Raw genomic sequence first — 19,478 nt, forward strand, 5'->3', positions numbered from 1 at the left:
AGCTGTCCTGACCCAAGGTATAGAGTGCCAGAAACAGCTGGAACTGAGATAGGGACCCAGGCCTTCTCTAAGTCAGGCCATCCTCCAGCCCCCAAGGTCAGGTCCATGGTCCAGTTCTCTCTGAAATTCACCAGGCTGAGTCTAACTCAAGCCGCTCCCATGGATCGGGGAAGGTGTTTGGAGTTTCCTTTCCCCTGGGGTTACCAGCAGAGTCCCTGGAGGGAGATTCTAGACAACTGAGCACAGGAGGACCACGGGGAGATAGGGAGGAGACCCCATGCCTTTGCTAGCGAGCATACTCAAGTCTAGTTTCACCATCCACATGTAGGGCCCCTGTGTAAATTTGTAAAAGGCGCCCTCTTCTGGTGGATACAGCCCCACAGGCCCGGGGCTGAGCTAACAAGAATGCCATTAGAGTGCAGTCGTTCCTCTGCCAACTGCCCTCGTGCAGTGCACAACCTGAGTATCTGTACATTTGGGAGTGCCTGGAGTTCTGCCCCACAGGGTGACAGTGACTCTGGGTACCTGCCACCCTCCCAAGACCAACAGTGAATGCTGCTCCTCCTTTCAGGGGGCTGGGAGGCCTAAGGGCCATGCATGCACGACCTGTAGCCACATGGAACCACCTGCTGCCTTCCTGGGGAAAGATAAAGCCCCACCCCTCAGCCCCCTAGGAGATTTACATGGACAAAGATAAGTCGCTTACAGGTCCAGAAGTCACAAGATCAAGAGAAAACATGTTAGCCAGACTTAGCACTGCCTTCAGCTTCCTCCCAGTGCACTATTAACACTTTTAAAGCAATTACATTTTTAAGTAGTCAAATTTTTAAGGCAATCAAGACCGCATCCCTACATCACAGGCTTTAGCCCAAGTGGGCTGGGTGAGGTATGGCTTGCTTGGGTCTTGAAGGGGGCAACACCCTCAGCCCTCTCACTGAGGCTGCCATACACGCTGGGCTCCCACAGTGAGTCAGGAGCCCAGAGAAGGCCAGGGCTGGCTCAAGGTCACCCAATGGCCAGCTGGCAGTCAGGCTGGGCCCGAGTCAGGTCCCCAGGCCCCGCCCTTGCTCTAGACCCAGATCTGCTGGAGCCTGGGGGTGGGAGAGCTGGTCTCCAACTTGGGCCTTCACTGGGCACAGAGACACCGTTCTTTACTGCTTAACAATCCCCTCCCCCCCCGCCAACCGTTTGCCCTGTGCCAGGCTGCAGCCTTCCTTAAGTCCTGCTGACAAGGAAAATCTGGTGCCAGCACCCACAAATATGTGTGACTTCTGGAGGGAGGCAGCAGCCTGGGTTCCCCAGCCCAGAGTGGGTGGATTTAAAGGACGGGTGGCGGGGGGGGGTCACTGGATAGGGGAGGACCAAACTGCCCAAGTATGTCTGGGATGGAGGGTGATAAACGTTTATATGTTTTTGACCAGATACCTGAAAAATACTTTCCATGTTTCTAGGGGGGCACATACATAGTCTTCACTGCATATTCTTTTATAATGTTTAAGATTTTCATCATGGGCCTGTATTTCCTAAGCAAATATTAAATTCATAGATCTAAACCCATACATAAATGGCCCAGGCAGAAAAGAAAGAGACAGGAGCTCAGAATTTCAGAAGATGAAGGGACCCCAGATACTGACCTTCTCTGTAAAAATGAAAGCTAGGGTTGACTGAGTGCCCATGGGCCTTGCCTGTTGGGCCATGTTTTGAAAGCCCTTCTTTACCATCTCATTTCAGCCTGAGCGACCTGAGGAGGGAGATGCTATTACTGACATCTTCCATGCTACAAACGAGGAAATGGAGCAAGGTCACCGCAGGCTGGACCCCTGCGCCCAAGTCACACCCACTGGCCAAGGCTGACGGCATGCTACAGGGAAGGCTACGTCACAGGCTGGGCTGGGAGCTGGGCTGGGACCTGAGGCTCTGGCTCCTGCTCTTTGTCCCGACTTTTTCCCCAGAGGCCTAGAGTTCCCTGGAGCCCCAGGTAACAGCAGCCCTGCGCCAGAGGCAATGTGCCTTGTCAGACAACTGAGAGTTCCCCGGGGGCCAGGAGCAGAGCCTGCAGCTTCCTTGGGGTCACATAGGCAGACTACTGAGATGCAGGTGGCCATCCTCAGCCCCTCTGTGAGCCTCAGTTTCCTCATCTATGAAACAGGTGAATCTTTCCTAACTTGGAAGGCAGGAGTAACGATGGCCCAAGATGAGGTATCTGACACACAGAGGTGCTCAGCACGCACTCATTCCCTTCCCCTCTCCCCTGCCTGGTGAACCCGAGAGTGGGAGGTCGGTCCTCTACTGGCTGCGTCCTGCCAGGCCAGGCATGGGGCACCGCCTGGGGAAAGGCACCAGGGTCTAGGGGGCAGGCTAATGGCTGGCAGTGACCCTCCCGCCCAGAGGCACATACTAGGCACTGAAGAGGACGAGGAGCTAGGACGAGAACCGGGCTGGCAGGGTGCCTGTGCGCATATGTGAGCTCATGTGTGCTCCCCACAGGGGACCGAGACCCGGCAGGGGCTTGCTGTGGGCTGTGGCATCTCCCAGATCTCAGCTGCCCCAACAGACCAAGATAGAAGGAGCTTGGGAGGGGACATTTTATCTTCCAGCTAGAGATACTAATAGTGGGGCTGGCCCATCCCACCCTTCCCTTACCTTGGTCCAGTGCTGTGGGTGGGGGCCTCCTGCCACAAACAGCCGCAGCCTGGCTGGCTTCTCAGGCCTCCTCTGCTGCCCACACAGATGAGCTCCCTCAGCCGTCCCCCAGCTGGTGCTGCGGCCAGTGCGGGTCATAAACCCTGAGCCCCTGCTTAATCCGCCAGCTCCCGAGTCAGCGCCAGCCAGACACGTGACACTGCAGCCCCACAGACCTGTTTGGCAGGAGCAGCAGCTGGTCCTGCTGGGGGCAGGGAGGGCTGTCCGCCTTGCCCTCGCCCTGTCCCTACCACCTCCCAGCCCACAGCCTGCAGTTGGGCCACTGCCTGCCTTGTAGCGAGAGGTATGGTACGTGCTGGGGGCAGTGCAGGTAGGGAAAAGAACACGGTTCTCACCAAATGGTGCCGGGCCACCTGGGAATGGGTATATGTGTGCACATGGGGCCGTGCATGTGCACACATATGCGTGTGTCAGAAAGAGAGAGACCATAGATGAAAATCTATTCCAGGTGGATTAAAGACCTAATGTGAAAGGTGAATAATGAGAATCTTCATGACTACAGGGTAGGAATGAGTTTCTCAAAACACGAAAAATGTTAATAAAGTGAGAAAGTTGACTACTTGAATTAAGAACTCTGAAATTGAGAAGTTTATCCCAATACCCTGTAAAGAGTGAAAAAGGCAGGCAGGAGGGAGGGAGAAGAGGTCTACAACGTGGATAACTGACGAAGGATTAGAATCTGTAGCACCCAAAGAAGCCTCCAAATCGTAAAGAAATAAAAAGACAGCCCAAGATGGGTGAAAGGTGTGAACAGGCACTCCACCAATGATGAAATCCAAACAGCCAACGGACAAACAAAAGATCCCCAACCTCATCGGGGAGATGCAAATTCAAACCACAGCAAGAAACCATTACCCACCCACCAGGTGAGTGAAAACAACAAAGACCAACAATGCCCAGTGTGGGGTTGGGGCAAGGCTGTATACTTGCTTTACAGTCAGTATGTGCCCCAGAGACAGCTCATGCCATGTGTGCTGGGACACAGGTTCAAGAGCAACAGCCCCAAACTGAAAACAACCCATGTGGTCCATCACAGTAGACTGCATACATAAGCTGTGGCCTGTCGATACAATGAAATACTATTTATTTAAAAGGACAGCTGGGTGCGGTGGCTCACGCCTGTAATCCCAGCAGTTTGGGAGGCCGAGGCAGGTGGATCACTTGAGGTCAGGAGTTTGAGACTAGCTTGGCCAACATGGCAAAACCCCATCTCTACTAAAAATACAAAAAATTAGCCAGGCGTGGTGGTAGGAGCCTGTAATCCCAGCTACTGGGGAGGCTGCGGCAGGAGAATTGCTTGAACCCGGGAAGTGGAGGTTGCTGTGAGCTGAGATTGCGCCACTGCACTCCAGCCTGGACGACAGAGCGAGGCTCTATCTCAAAAAAATAAAAATAAAAATAAAAATAAATACAATAAAAATAAAAGAATGAACAGCAACTTATTGCATAGGTGAATCTCGCAGATGCAACTTTGAGCAAAAGGAGCCAGACCTGAACAAATATCCACAGCCTGTTTATATTCAGCTCAAAAATAATAAAAGCAAAATTATATTGTAAAAAGCTGTTCCATAGGTGGTACGACAGGAAGGGCAAGAGGGACGTTATTAGCACAAAGTCAGGATGACGACAATCTCTGAGGAGCAGGCTGGGGAGGGGCACACGGGGGCTTTGGGCAATGCTCAGTCTCTTGACCCAAGCAGTGGTCACACGCATGTTCTTATTTTTCTTTAAGCTGTGCATGTTTGTCCTTGCACCTTTCTCTATGACAGGTGACCACATTTAAAACAGAAAGGTACATGTGATAAGGGTGGGGAAAGGCATGGACCCCAAGCTGTGACTGCAGAGCCACCAGGCAGCAGCATCCGAGCTAGAAGGGCTCATCTTGCTCTCTTATGTCACAGACAAGAACTGAGGATCAGAGACAGGAAGGAACTTGCCCAATGATGCAAAGCAAGTTAGAAGCCAGCAGGGCCAAGACTAGAATCTAGGTTAGGCAAAGCCCAAACCAAGGCTCTCCTCTCTGGTCTCTTTGGAAGAGTTCTTCCATTGCAAACCACATTTAAAACCAACTGGAGCAGATAGGTTGATTTTAGCATTTAGCACTCCAAAATTATTTTGTTTGCTTATGTATTGTGGGTCTCTTGCCACTAGAATAAAAGCTCCTGGAGGGCATGGCTTTCGGTCTCTTTTGCTCCAGTGGTAACCCCAGCACCAAATTGAAAATCTGGCACATAGTAGGTGCTCCATAAATATTTGCTGAATGAGTAAGTGAATGGAGCTGATGCTTCTATTTGCACTTTCAGATCCTAGGAATCCCTGGTGGCTTCTGTGATATCCCAAAGGAGAAAACAAAAAAACAACTGTATGATACTGACACACTTTCACAGAATTATCTTCATAACTGCCTTAGGAGGTGGGTACCATCATCACCCCATTTTAACGAGGAGAAAACAGGGAGGCCTAGTGACTTGTCCAAGGTCATGCACAAAGCTAGGAAGCTGACAGCTGGAATTCAAACCCAGCCCAGCTGCCTTCAAGCACCCCTAGGATCACTGAACTGGAAGCACAGAAAGGCTGAACCCCATCCATGACTCTGAAGCCCCCAAAAGGCTGGCTGGCCCTGGGCCACTCCACACACCTGAGCTTACCACGATCTGTGGGATTCAGTCCCTCTTGTCCTCACCCGCCCTCAACCCTCCTGAGCGCTGGTTCTGACTTCTAAAGTGTTTTTCCGGTCTCTTCCAAACTCGCAGCCCTCAGTAAGGAAGCCTGGGTAGGGATTAGGTCCCCCATGATAAAGATGGGGAAGCTTTGGTTCAGTGAGGGGAAGGGACTTGTCCAGAGCAACAAAGAGTCCGGCTCTCTGACCTAAAGGCCTCCTAAGTTAGAGTGACAGACAGAGACACCAGCTGCTGCTCAAGGATTAGCCATAAGATGCTCAATTTTCTTCCTGGTTCCTTTTATACCAAACCCTCAGTCCACTTGGATAAGCCCCAAACCTGGTCCTAGTTCAGCATCTGGCTGAGCTAAATAATGAAATGTTCCCATAATACCCCTCGGCACTTGGCTTTATTAAAACACGTTGGCACTTTTAGCATTGTTACAAACCTGTGTTACTATCCTGATAGCTTTCCACCAAGTCCTTGGATCACTGAAAAAATAAAAAATAAATCATTGGCTCTGGGAGTCTTGGAGCTAAAATGGTCCTGCAGGGCATCTCAGCTAACTGAAATTTGTGAATCCTCCACCTGGCCTCACTCCACACACCTTCGATGAGGGCAACTCACTGCCTTCTAAGGCAGCCTGTTCCTTGTTTGGATTCAGCTCAGTCTCAGTCAGGCACAACAAGAACTTATATCCTCCCCTGGCACTAGGGATGAAGTAATGCCTCAGGCCCCACTCTGCCCTCAGGGAGTTCACAGTCTGGAAGAAGAAATTGTGTAAGCACAACCGGATAAGGAATGACGCAGGCCAGGGTTACCTTCTAAAAAGACAGCAGGTAAGGCCCAAGCTGTGTGTACAGAGGTCATTAGCTCCCACAGCTGGCTTTCTATGCTGTCACACACGGCACGCAGGGATTTATTTGGGTCAGTCTGGACTCTGCGCACTTGAGTCTGAAGCCCTTCCCAGAGGAATGCCACCCTGAGGGTGTCTGGGTACACAGACTGGTAAACTGCTGGGGCTCTGGGGCAACCAAGCAACGCTGAAAGGACAATCAATGGTGCAGCATCCTACATCATTCCAGCTGGCCTGTGGGATTGACACTGTTTTAATATTATGCTTCGAGAACCATCATACAAGGGAATGATAGGTTTGTGGTTTTGCAGACGAAATGGGAAATACATGTGAAAGCCCCTGTGATCAGGTCTGGCATGGAGTAGATGCTTAGAAAAAAATGCTCGCTGGGTTTGCACTGCAATCCTGCTGGATTAGAAAGCCACATACACAGTTCTCTGAGTCACAGTTCTCTAAGTCACTGAGAATTTAGCAGCCTGCTTCCTGCTTTTCCAAACTGACGCTTGCTATGATGGCCCCACTGAATAGCCCCGAGGCAGGGGGTGAGAGGGAGTCTGGAAGACTGGTATATTACCAGGGGTCTAAAGTCAGTCCCTACCTGCGCCCTGCTTTGCATCGCCCTTCTGTTCAGTGATAATGGTATCCCCGCGGGGAAGATTCAGGGACTCAGGGCAGGATTTGCCAAAGAGGTATCATGGATGAGGGTGATGAAGGATGAACGGAGTTTGCCAGGTGGCAGGGGTGGGGTGTTCCTTCCCGCAGGAGCCAAAGCAGGGCGAGGCGGGGGCCCAGTGGAAAGGCAGGGGGCTGCAGAAAATGCTGCTCCCACAAGCAGATTTGCATCTCACTGCATGGTGGTAATAAATGCTGATCTGAGCTGCGGCAGTGCGTGGGACCCCAGTCTACACGGACCTCACCAACAGAATGGGCTTTTGCCAGCCTCTTGCACGTGAGAAACACCTCATGATAGGAATGAGCAGCCCCCCACTCCCCACCTGCCTAATTATGAGGGGCAGGGGGAGTGATGAGGGCTCTGGTCAACTCTCCTACCAGAGGCCAGATTCAGACTCCCTGACCAGCACAAAGGCAGCTCCAGCCTGCACAGCCCAGTGATGGGCAGCTTCCTACAAGAACAAAGGATGGCTGTATTCTTGGCTGGGGACACTTAGGTGCTTAGGTCCACCCCTTATACCAATGGCTGAAACTGTGTGCAGGAAAGCTGAGGACACAAATGGTCGCAGTTCTTCTGGTGTGGCCTCAGCACTCCCCTCTGGACAATGGGGGAAGGCAGCATGACTAAAACCAAAGGTGGTGGTGTGGGGACAGCAGGCATGGGACAGGCAGGGCAGGGCAGGTTGGTCAGAGCAGCGGCTGGAAGGGCGGGCTGCCATGGGCCCTTTAAGCAGCCTTGAAAGAGAGTGGCAACTCCAGTCATGAGACCCAAGATTACCTAATGTTTGCAAACCGTGCAGGAGACAGTCCCCTGCAGAGGTGAGCACAGGCCCCCTCCCTTGTCCCTCCACTGCAGAGACCTCTGAGGGGACACCGAGTCCTCCGAGCATTCCCCAGGAAGCAGCTCTCTCAGGATGACTGGGTTGCTGGAGAGCTGGGGACAGGGCCCCTCGGCTCTGAATACGCTGTGTGACCTTGGACATGTCCCTGCCTCTCTCTGGCCTCAGTTCTCCATCTCTAACACAGTGGGGTGGCTCCAGGATGCTCCCTCCGGCACTGATGCTTAATGGCTGGGCTGTGGGCATTGTGGCCACCCCAAGTCACCTCTCAGTTTATCTTTTCCTGTGGGGGGTGGGGGGTGGGAGGAGATGGCACCGCTAAGGCAATTTCTCTTCTTTCCCCTTAAATCTGGTTTCTGGGCTCTAATTGCACATGGCTTCAGCAGCCTGGCCATCCTGCCAACTGTAATGAGGAGCTGGGCATCATACTGGGGGCAGGGGAGGGTGACGAGAAAGCTATTCCTGTGTCACCTTAATTCAGAATTGTTCAGAGGGGGCTGCACAGGCCAATGTATCCACTGCCTGGTGGAGCCTGACCACAAAATGAAACAGTGGCTCATCAAAGTGCACAACCAGACCCCTGCTCCCAGTCTAGGACAGGTCCCTCACCACCACAGATCACTGGGCATGCTCAGTGCAACACTCACAAAGCTGACCAGGCAGAGCCGACTGCTGTCCTTGTGAGCCTCATCTCCTGGACAAGGCCAGGGGGAGGGGACACCCACTGTCACCTTTCTGCTCCCTTTGCTCCAGGAACAGATCAGCTGTGACAGTTGAGAGCTTGGCAATTTAAAGTGACAACTGCCTGGCAGAAACATGGGAGGGGAAGTTCCCCAGGACTATTAGGGGTGGGGAGAAGCTTGACTCACCTCTGCCAACCCACCCTGCCTGCTTAGAGCCCAAGGGCAGGTGGTTTTGTAGCGGGAGGTTGCGGTGGGGGCGGGGGTCCCACACTCTAAGACCCTGGCCCAGGAGTGTCTCATCCTCAGGCTGGCAGGTGGGACAGGTTTCCAACAACAGCCCCCATTACACCTCATCCCCCTGCTGCCACCTGCCCCCTATGGGTCAGGGTCCAGAGGTCGCCAAGGCTGTTCTGGTCCCCAAGACTGCTCCCTAAGCCAACTCTCCTGGGGGTCTACCGGGAGAGCTCCCTCCACCCCAAGACTGAGAACCAGTCTCTTCCCCACGTGGTAATGGCAGGAGGGGCTGCCCAAGGTCACACGGGGTTGGGAGGCAGGGACAGGGCCAGGTTGGACCCAGCCCTCCAGCCCTGCCAAAGCTTCTCCCTCCCTCCCAAGGCGCGTCCGTGTGGCTCCCAGCGAATTCCTGAGATGCCTCAACCTCCCGCTCGCAGGCTCGGGACCCTGGACGCGGTGGCGGGATTTCTCCGCCCGGAGGCAGCAGCGGTGGTGGAGGCGGGGTGGGGGTGGGGAAGAGAAGCAGGGTAGTGCGGAGTCGGGGGGTGGGGAATGTTTTGCATGGCGACCCTCGGGGTCTGGATTCACGTACCCCCGCTTCGGGGAGGCAACCAACTGCACTGATGAAGAGATGGAGCACCCTGCCCCTCCCCGACCCCCAATATCGCGCCTTTAGCATTCGCAAGGCTTCGGGATAAGCCGTCTGCATAGCCGCGGAGGTTGGGGCTTCTGCGTCCTCACCGCTCCAGTCCCAGAGAGCGACACCGCAGAGCCCAGCTCAGAAAGACTGGCGCTGGCGCGCCCCGCCCCCCATTCCCGTGAGCTTGGCGGCCGCTGATCCCCAACCCCACAACCCTGCGGCCGGTGCGGGCTTAGCAACTGCGGCCTCGCAACCTCCTTCCGAGACCCGCTCCGCGAAGCCCGCCGCGATCCCCGGGCGCCCCAGGTTCCCGAGAGCCAACTGCGCGTCGGTGCAACCGCGGCCCCGGGGGCGGAGCTGCCGCCCAGGCCGCCCCGCGGAGGGCATTCCCGGCTGCAGCCCCAGCGACCCCCGCCCGGGGCCCCGCACCGCACCGGTCGCCGCGCGCGTCCCCCGCCGGCCCGCCTCCTACCTCGCGGGTCCGCCCGCAGCCGCCGAGAGCGCGCCGTCCCCGCGGCCGGCGCGGCCCCAGAGCGTCCGGTGGCCGGGCGCGGGGGGGGCGGGGGCGGGCGCTCGGGAGCCGGAGCCGGAGCCCGATACCAGCGCCACCGGCGGGGCGGCCTCCCCGCGCGCCGCCCTCCTGCCCGCCCCACCGCCCGTGCGCCGTGACCTTGGCGGGTGGCCTCGCCGCGCCTGGCCTCAGTTTCCCCCCTCGGAAGGTGTGTGTGCGTGCGCGGCTGTGCTGGGGGGCGGGGAGGACGGTGCCGCCCCGGCCGCCGACGTCACCCGAGCCTGGACGAGTGGAGGGCGCTCAGGTCGGTGCAGCCGCTGCAGCGGATGGGTCCGGAGAGCGGGGTACGCGGGGTCCAGGCGCGGAGCCGGGGGCACTGCGACCCCCGGCATTTCCCTCAGACTACCCCAGACCCCCAATAAACAGCGAGCAAACGCACCTCAGGCCAAGTCCCCCGGCTCCTCCCAGGGAAAGCTGCAGCCCCGGCCGAAACGCCCCACCCCCGCCGCCGTCCCCAGTTCGCAGATGGGAACACTGAGGCCCACAGCAGGAAAGCCACTGGCCCAGAGGCGCACAGCTGCACCACGCTCCTCCGCGTCCCCTCCAGGACACACCCTCCTGACTGTTTGGGGACGGGGTGGGGACCTGGGCCTGCCGGTGCCGCCCCCATCCCTCAGCCGACCTCGATTTAGATGCTGGGACGGGCCCTGGTGGCCTGGCGACTGTTACAGAGAATGGGGTGCGCACAATCGGAAGGGAGCCCAAAGACGGGGAAGAAGTGGCGCAGATAGCAGAGGCTGGGCCTGGAAGGGATATGGGCGGGAGCGCGCCCGCAGGGGTGCACCTAAGGAGAAAGCGAGGACGCGCGAGTGCCCTGCCTGGTGGGTCGCAGAGCAGACCTGCCCCGGAAGCCCTGAACGCCGGGCCGGGAGCGGCGGCCTCTCTCCCGCAGCCGGAACCCCGCGGGTCTGGAGCGAGGGCGTCAGGTGGCGGGCTGCGATTGGGACGAGGCGCCCCCTGGTGCCCGGAGGCGGCGAGACCGGAGACCGGAGGGACGGGGCCGCCAGGGCCCAGCCAGAGAAGCTGAGCGAGTGATGTCATGAGTCAGGAGACCCGGCTCTGTGGGTCCTGCCACGAGGGGCTGTGTGACCTTGGGCAAGACGTTTCCCCCTCTGGACTTCTGGGAGGAAAGGACAGAAGGAGGGACCCTGATTTTTACCTCTGACATCTCATGACCCTGGACATCTGGGTCAGGTGAGAATGGGCAAATGGATCCAGAAAGGCACAGACGGATCAGAAGTGAGATGTAGGCACTGTTCAGCACTGGAGGAGGATTATTCATTTACTTGAGGCAGAAACTAGTATCCCAGTTTTACAGACAAGGACACCGAGGCAAAGAGGTAAAGTCATCTGCCCACATTCACACAGCAGCTAAGGGGTGAGCTGGGATTTGAACACCCACCTGCGAAGCTGTAGAGTCTAAGCAGTGTGCCTGACTGCCCCACTCGCCACTCTTGCAGAATTTGTTGAGCATCTAAGTTGTCCCTAGGATACCCAAGGCACTGGTGACAGAGACGAATAAGGAACGGCCCAGCTCCTGGTGGGTCTTCCTGCCTCGTGGCAAGAGTTAGCCCATGGCTTCTTATCAGTGCTCACAGCCAACTGTACAGTGGATCCCCCGGGGATGGGCTTGTGGGCTGAAATGTGAGTCCCATCCCCACTGCATATTCTACCCTTCCATATTATTGGAGGTTTAAAAAATATTTTTAAGGGCTAGGTGTGGTGGCTCATGCCTGTAATCCCAGTGCTTTGGGAGGCTGAGGTGGAAGGATCACTTGAAGCCAAGAGTTTGAGGCCAGCCTGGGCAACACAGCGAGACTCCATCTCAAAAATAAATTAACCAGGCATGGTAGTGCTCCAGCTACTCGGGAGGCTGAGGCAAGAGGATTGCTTAAGCCCAGGAGTTCAAGGTTATTGCGAGCTATCATTGCACCACTGCACTCCAGCCTGGGTGACAGAGCAACTTTGTCTCTTAAAAACACTTTTTTTTTTAAAGAGCAGTTAAGGGAAGATAAGATGCTTGTAGTTTTAATATTTAAAAATGCAGTCCCTGAGAAGCCATATACTTTTGTTGTCAGTGCCAGGAGTAGGTCACCTGGCTGGTTGGAAGGCAGGTGAGGAAGTGAGAATGACAGAGGTTTTAGAATCTGTTGGACCTGGGCAAGTCCCACGACTTTTCTGAGACTCATTTGAACTCATCCTTAAAATGGAACTGAAGCTAAAAATTCCCACCCTGCCTCGCTTCAAAGGCTGCTGTGAGAATTAACTATGATAATGTGTGGAAAGCCTGCACAAAATGCACTGTGTAAATATTTTCATTCCCAGGAGCCGTGAAGGAAGATGTCGAACATTTAACTGCATAAAAATTAAAACTATGTAAATGGAATCAAAATACCATAAACAAAGTAAAAAAGACAAATGGTAAAATGAAAAAAAATGTCTGCTGCAGCACATATGACAGAATTTAATTGAGGAAAATGCAATGAAAGTTAATTTCCCTAATACATAAACAGGTCTTTCAAATCGATAGGAAAAAGATGACTAACCCATTAGAAAAAAGAGCAAAGGATATGAACAAGCAGCTCATGGAAAGATCTTCAATCTCACTTGTAATTAAATGTATATTAAAGAAATACAAATCAAAACACAACATGGTTGCCATTTTTTAATCTACCAAGTTGGCAAAAACGAATAAGTTTGCTAATACTTTTGCTGCTAAAGGTGGGAAGAAATGAGCACTCTCAAAAATGCTGTAGAGTGAGGTGCCAGATGGTGCAACCAATCGGGAAGGGTATGGCGAAGCTACTACAGCACGCTAATATAAAAATACAAGGACAGACAACACAGCACTGTGTGTACCAGTAAACAGCGAAAGAAAAGAGCCATCTTCAGGGTCCAGCAGTAGGAGAGGGAGTAACTTCATTAAGATACCCATTGCTGGGACTTTGTCCTAGGATGGACAGATCTCCAGGTCATATTTCTACTGAAAAATTCAAGGAACAGAAGACTGTATATCACGATCCTTTTGTGTACAACTTAAAAGGCTCTATGTAGATGTGTGTGGGAATTTCCTAATTTTCCCAAAGGACACAAATATGCCAAAACAAAAAAACTCTTATTGATGGATACCTTTTGGGAGGACTGAGGGGTGCATGGAATGGATATGTGAGGCGCTTTTACTTTTCATTTTATACTTTTTTGTAATAATTGATTTTTAAAAGGTCAACAGGGGTTATCTGGGCACAAGCTGATGGGCCAATTGAAGTCTCTTCTTGACATGTCTTTATATTTAAACAATCAGGTTTGCAGTGCTTAATGATGGGGATACATTCTGAGAAATGTGTCCTTAGGTGATTTCATCATTGTGAAACCTCATAGAGTGTTCTTACACAACCTAGATGGCACAGCCTACTACACAACTAGGCTATATGGTATGGCCTAGTCCTCCTAGGCTACAAACCTGTTCAGCATGTGACTGTAGTGAACACTGCAGGCACTTAATCACAATTATTCCCTTGGTTTCCTCCATATACAATTATTCCAAATCAATAAAAAAAACATGAACAACTCAAAATAAAAATGTCCAATTAATTTGACCAGGTAGTAGATATTTGTGTATCTAAACATAACATAGAAAAGGTACGGTAAAAATATGGTATTATCATCTTATGGGACCACCATCATATATGTGGTGTATCATTGACCAAAATGTCATAATGCACATTACTATAAATGTTTTTAAAGTGAATAAAAATTATTGAAGTATTCTTGTTCCTTAAAGTCCACCAGTGAGGGATTTGTTAAACAGATTATAATTAAGACACATCCATATGATGGAAGCCTATGCAGCCATCAAAAAGAATGTGGCAGCTCTACGGCCAGGCACAGTGGCTCATACCTGTAATTCCAGCACTTTGGGAGGCCAAGGCAGGTGGATCACTTGAGGCTAGGAGTTCAAGATCAGCCTAGGCAACATGGCAAAACACCGTCTCTACTAAAAATACAAAAATTAGCTGGGTGTGGTGGCATGTGCCTGTAATCCTAGCTACTTAGGAGGCTGAAGTGGGAGGATCACCTGAACCAGGGGAGACTGAGGCTGCACTAAGCTGTGATCACTCCACTGCACTCCAGCCTGGGTGACAGAGTGAGACACTGTCTCAAAAAAAACAAACAACGAAACAAGACAAAAACAACAACAAAAAAGTGGCATCTCTACATGGACTGATATGATAAGCAACAATCCCCAAGATATTTTGGTAGGTGCAATAAAGGATGTAGGGTATGTTACTTTTTATGTAAGAAAGAGGGAGTAAGCCAGGTGTGGCAACTCTTACCTGTAATCCCAGCTGCTCAGGACGATGAAGTGGGAGGATCACTTGAGGCCAAGAGTTCAAGAGCAGCCTGGGTTAATGTAGCAAGGGTCCCTCTTAAAAAAATTTTTTTTTAAATAAAAATAAAAATCTGGAATTAAAAAAAAAGAGGGGGTATAGAATATCTGCTGGTACCTGCATATGTTGTCTCTGACAAAGATGCTCAAGAAACTGGTACATGGTTTTGCCATGTTGCCATGCCCTGGGGAAGGTTCTGGGTGATGACCGAGGGTGAACTGTGGAGACAGTGGGGATGGAGAGCTGCCTGCTACACTTCCTGCTTTGTGGGCAGCTATAAAGTGGGGGGTTGGGGGGCAGGATCAAGGCCAAGGCTGATCTCTGGGTAGGTTGAGTGGTTTTGTTTCCCAACACGAAGCTTTGCCCCCCTAGACGTCTTCGTGCCCTGGGGGATGGAGTGGAAAGGAGACTGGCTTTTCACTGAAATGTTTCATTTAAGTATTTTTTGCATGTATTACTACATGCATGTATTACTGTTTGTAAAATATTATGTTTAAAACTAATTTCTGAGTGGGGAGCTGAGAAGCCTGATTTCTAAGAGCCTGCTGTGGCACTCAGGATGACTCCCCGTGTGACTTCAGGAAGGCAGGTGTCCCTTCTGAGCCTCAAGGTCCCCTCTATCAAGAAGCATAAGACAAGTACTAAGACTCCTTACAACTCTGATGCCATACCAGCTCCAGAACCTTCTCCCTGGAAGAGCCACTTAGATATGGAATGGCTGCTGGGGAGGTAGGGACTCCCTGTCCTTGGGCTCATGGGAGCAGGGCTGAGGGTAAACTGCCTTGCATGACTTCTAAAATCCCTCCCAGCTCGGCAGTGTGCTGTTCCTTCTTCATTCTCCCATTCCCAGTGCCCTGCCTGGAAACTCTTAGTTCATATTTCCTCTCTAGGTTACCCCTGGCAATGGTCTCGTCTGTCTGGGTTGGAGGTCAGTCCTGTGGTGTGGGGACAGATGACACAGCACTGGGCGCCCACGTGGGGCGGGGACATCTAGGGGAACAAAGCGTCATGTTGGGAAACAAAACCGCTCACCCCACCCAGAGATTAGCCTTGGCCTCCATCCCGCCCCCTGCACTTTATAGCTGTCCACAAAGCAGGAAGTATAGCAGGCAACTCTCAGTTCCCATTGTCTCTGCAGTTCACCATCGGTCATTACCCAGAACCTTCTGTGACTCCCTACTGCCCACCAAACCAGGTAGACACTCTTCAGGGGACATTCAAGCTCCTGTACTTTCTGGCCTCAATTTGTCCCTTCTAGCTCTTCACTCTGTCCATTATTGTCCCTTATCAAAGCAATTTTCAACAATACACATTCGATCACATCCCTTCCCTGCTCTAAACGCTTCTGTAGCTCCTATGACCTGTGTAATAAAGTCCAAGCTCCTTAGGAACTAGCATTTGTCTCCCTGCTCAGCTCTATCTTCAACTATGTCTCTCAAAATTAGGCTAAACCTAATGCTTTTCAAGCACACTGTACTATTTCATATCATTGTGTATTAGCACATACTATTCTCTTGGTTTCCTCCATATATAAAGAGTTATTCCAAATCAATCAAAAACAAAAAAACACAAACAACTCAAAATAAAAATGTCCAATCAATTTGACCAGGTAGTTCAGTGAAAAAGAAATACAAATGGCCTGTAAACATTCAAAAAGATGTACAACCTTACACAGAAACACAAATCAAATGATAATCTCATTTTCATCCATCAAATGGGCAAAAATTCATAGAAAGCTCATGTCTCTTTGTATATTAGCTGAAGTCCAAACCCATCCTTTAAATCCAGCTCTAAAAATGTCACCTCCTCTAGACGTCATCTTCTTGGCTCCCACAGTGTCCTGTACATCTTGAGACAGTGGGGCCAGGTACAGAGCAGAAATTCTATAGATGTTAGCTATTATTAATAAAAATAACAGCTACCATGCTGTTCTGTGGTCATCAGCTAATGGTTCTGTCCACCTGCCCAGAAGGTCCCTGAAAGCAGGAATAGAGTCTGCTTCATCACTGCTTTACTAGGACGAGCACAGGGCCTGCTACAGAGCCATGCCCTGTAAGCAGACAGGTGAGGTATATGCAGCAGAGGGAAGGCTGAAGCCAGGAGCCAGCCCTCAAGGGCTGCCCTGCTGGGGAGAGTAGGCACTGTGGAGGGGAGGGCTGAAGGAGGGCCAGTTGGTGGGCACAGCCCCAGGCTTGCAATAAACACAACTTCCATGAACTGGTACCCACTTTGTGTCAGAGAGCACTGTGCCAGATACTTTATCCAAACTATCTCTATTCCTGCAGATTCTTTGAGATGGGTAGTGTGCCCTCCATTTTACAGGTGAGAAAACAGAGGCTCAGGAAGGGGGAGTGACTTACCCAAGTGAGTCTTTTTTTTTTTTTTTTGAGACAGAGGCGTGTGTTGTCGCCCAGGCTGGAGTACAGTGGCTCGACTTTGGCTCCCTGCAACCTCTACCTCCTGGGTTCAAGCAATTCTCCTGCCTCAGGCCTCCCAAGTAGCTGGGATTACAGGTGCTTGCCACAATGCCCAGCTTTTTTTAATTTTTTTTTATTTTTAGTAGAGATGGGGTTTCACCATGTTGGCCAGGCTGGTCTCGAACTGCTGGCCTCAAGTGATCCGCCCACCTCAGTCTCCCAAAGTGTTGGGATTACAGGCATGAGCCACCATGCCCGATCCTAAGTGAGTTCTTATCATTACCCCACACTGCCTGTGCTGGCTTGTGGGCACTTGATAGATGCATGAGGTTGGACATTTCACGTTCCCTATCTGGAACTCTGCTCTCCCGTCTGAGAAATGGCTCCATATTAGGGGTTTCTCAAACTTAAGAACTGATGGACCTCTAAGAATACAGTTCCCAAGCTCCATCAGGCCCCACCTTTTAGAAACACTGCATCCAATGGTAAATGCTGCTACACTGGAAGGTCCTGTGATGACCACATGTTCATAAAGAAAAGGCAGCCACGAACATCAGGGAGCAGAGCTCAGTTGGTAGAGGGTCGTCCAGATGACCTGCAGCATGCTTTTGTTAAAATGGGGGAGGAGTTTTCGTCTTCACGAAAATGATGTTTAAAAATGTATTGTCTTGGCCTTAGCTGGAGTGGTCAAAAATAATAATAAATATTGTCAAATGATTTTTGACAAGGTGCCAAGACAATTCATTGGAAACAATCATTTCTTTAACAAGTAGTGCTGGCTGAGCGCGATGGCTCACGCCTGTAATCCCAGCACTTTGGGAGGCTGAGGCGGGCGGATCATCTGAGGTCAGGAGTTCCAGACCAGTCTGGCCAACAAGGTGAAAACCCATCTCTACTAAAAATACAAAAATCAGCCAGGCATGGTGGTGTGCACCTGTAATCTCAGCTACTCGGGGGGCTGAGGCAGGAGAATCACTTGAACCCGGGGGCAGGGTGGGGGGTGGCAGAGGTTGCAGTGAGCTGAGATCTAGGCACTGTGCTCTAGCCTGGGTGACAGAACAAGACTCCATCTGGAAACAAACAAACAAACAACAACAAAACAAACAAGTAGTGCTGAGACAACTGGCTATTTATACACAAAAGGATACATTTGGGCCCATGCTTCCCACCATACACAAAAATTAACTCAAATTAATCAAAGACCTAAATGAAAGAGTTAAAACTATAAAAATCTTAGACAAAAACATAAGAAGAAATCTTTGTGACCTTGGGTTATACAATGATTTCTTAGATACAACACCAAAAGCATAAGCAAGAGAATTACAAATTCATAAATTGGACTTCATGAAAATTAAAAACTTTTGCACTTCAAAAGACACCATCAAGAAAGTAAAAAGATAAGGCCCTGCATAGGCTCATGCCTGTAATCCCAGCACTTTGGGAGGCAGAGGCAGAAGGATTGCCTGAGCCCAGGAGTTCGAGGCTGTAGGGAGCCATGATCATGCCATTGTATTCCAGCCTGGGTGAGTGAGTGAGACCTGATCTCCAAAAAAAAAAAAGGAACTGAGAAACTGAGAAAATTATATAACTGATACTGGAACCTGTATGTAGAGTATGCAAATAACTCATGACTCAATAACAAGGAGACAATACAATTTTTAAATGAGCAAAAGGTTTGAATACACATTTCATCAAAGGAGACATATGAATGGCCAATAAGCACATGAAAAGATGTTCCACATCAAAGAAATGCAAATCAAAACCACAATGAGATATGACTTCCCACCCACTAGGACAGCTAGAAGCAAAAAGCCAGACAATAACAAATGTGGGACAGGATGTGGAGAAATGGAAACCCTCACACACCACTGGTGGGAATACAAAAAGATGCAGCCACTTTGGAAAACAGTTTGGCCATTTCTAAAAAGTTAAACAGAGAGTTACTATGTGACCCAGCAATTCCACTTCTAGGTATCTACTAAAGAGAAATGAAAACATATGTCCACATCAAATCTTGTATGCAAATATCCATAGTAGTAGTATTTACAATAGCCAAAAAGTGGAAATGACCCACATGTCCATCAACCAGGGAATGGATAAACTAACTACAGTGTATCCATACAATGGAATGTTATTATTCAGCAGTAAAAAGGAATGAAAGACCAGGCGCAGTGGCTCATGCCCAACATTTTGGGAGGCTGAGGCGGGAGTGTCACATGAGGCCAGGAGTTCAAGAACAGCCTGGGCAACAAAGTGAGACCCCTGTCTCTACCAAAAAAAAAAAAAAAAAAAAAAAAGGAATGAAGTACTGATACATTCTATTCTATAACATGGATGAACCTTGAAAAACTTCACGCTAAGTGAACAAAGCTAGACACAAAAGGACACGTGTTGTATGATTCCAAAAGGATATGAAATGCTCAGAAAGACATATCTACAGAGACAAAAAGTGGTTGTTGAGGACTTGGGATGGCACAAGGGACTGAGGGAAAATGGGTATGTGGTTTATTTTCAGGGCCATGGAAACGATTAAAAATAAAATTGTGATGGTTACAGGATTCTGTAAATATAGTAATAATAACCGAATTGTACACTTAAAATGAGTGAATTTCATAGAGTAAAGTATCCCTCAATAAAGCTTTAAGAAAACACGTGATGACTAAATGAAACATAAGATCCTAGGTTGGGAGGAAAGCTTGGTAAAAAGGACATTACTGGGATAACAGGCGAAATGTGACTTTTAAGTTAGTTGTATATTAGATCCTAGTATCATGTCCATGTTAAACTTCCTGAATTTGACTAATGGACCATGGTT

At 50.6% G+C, this 19,478-nt stretch overlaps 1 protein-coding gene across 12 annotated transcripts in view; it reads right to left on the reverse strand.

Annotated features, from left to right (window-relative positions):
• Positions 1-19,478, reverse strand: part of IQSEC1 (IQ motif and Sec7 domain ArfGEF 1) — a 382,440-nt gene that overhangs the window by 86,559 nt on the left and 276,403 nt on the right. The window contains exon 1 of one of the 12 annotated variants that reach the window (XM_055109510.2): positions 9,760-9,883. The exons of 10 other annotated variants lie outside the window; for them this stretch is intronic. The gene's annotated coding sequence lies outside the window, so the exon portion shown is untranslated. Of the gene's footprint in view, positions 1-9,759; positions 9,884-19,478 lie in introns of those variants that run through there. One more of the 12 variants, XM_055109514.2, reaches the window with a different exon arrangement.

Source organism: Pan paniscus, chromosome 2 (genome assembly GCF_029289425.2).
Source record: "Pan paniscus chromosome 2, NHGRI_mPanPan1-v2.0_pri, whole genome shotgun sequence".
Lineage (NCBI taxonomy): Eukaryota > Metazoa > Chordata > Mammalia > Primates > Hominidae > Pan > Pan paniscus.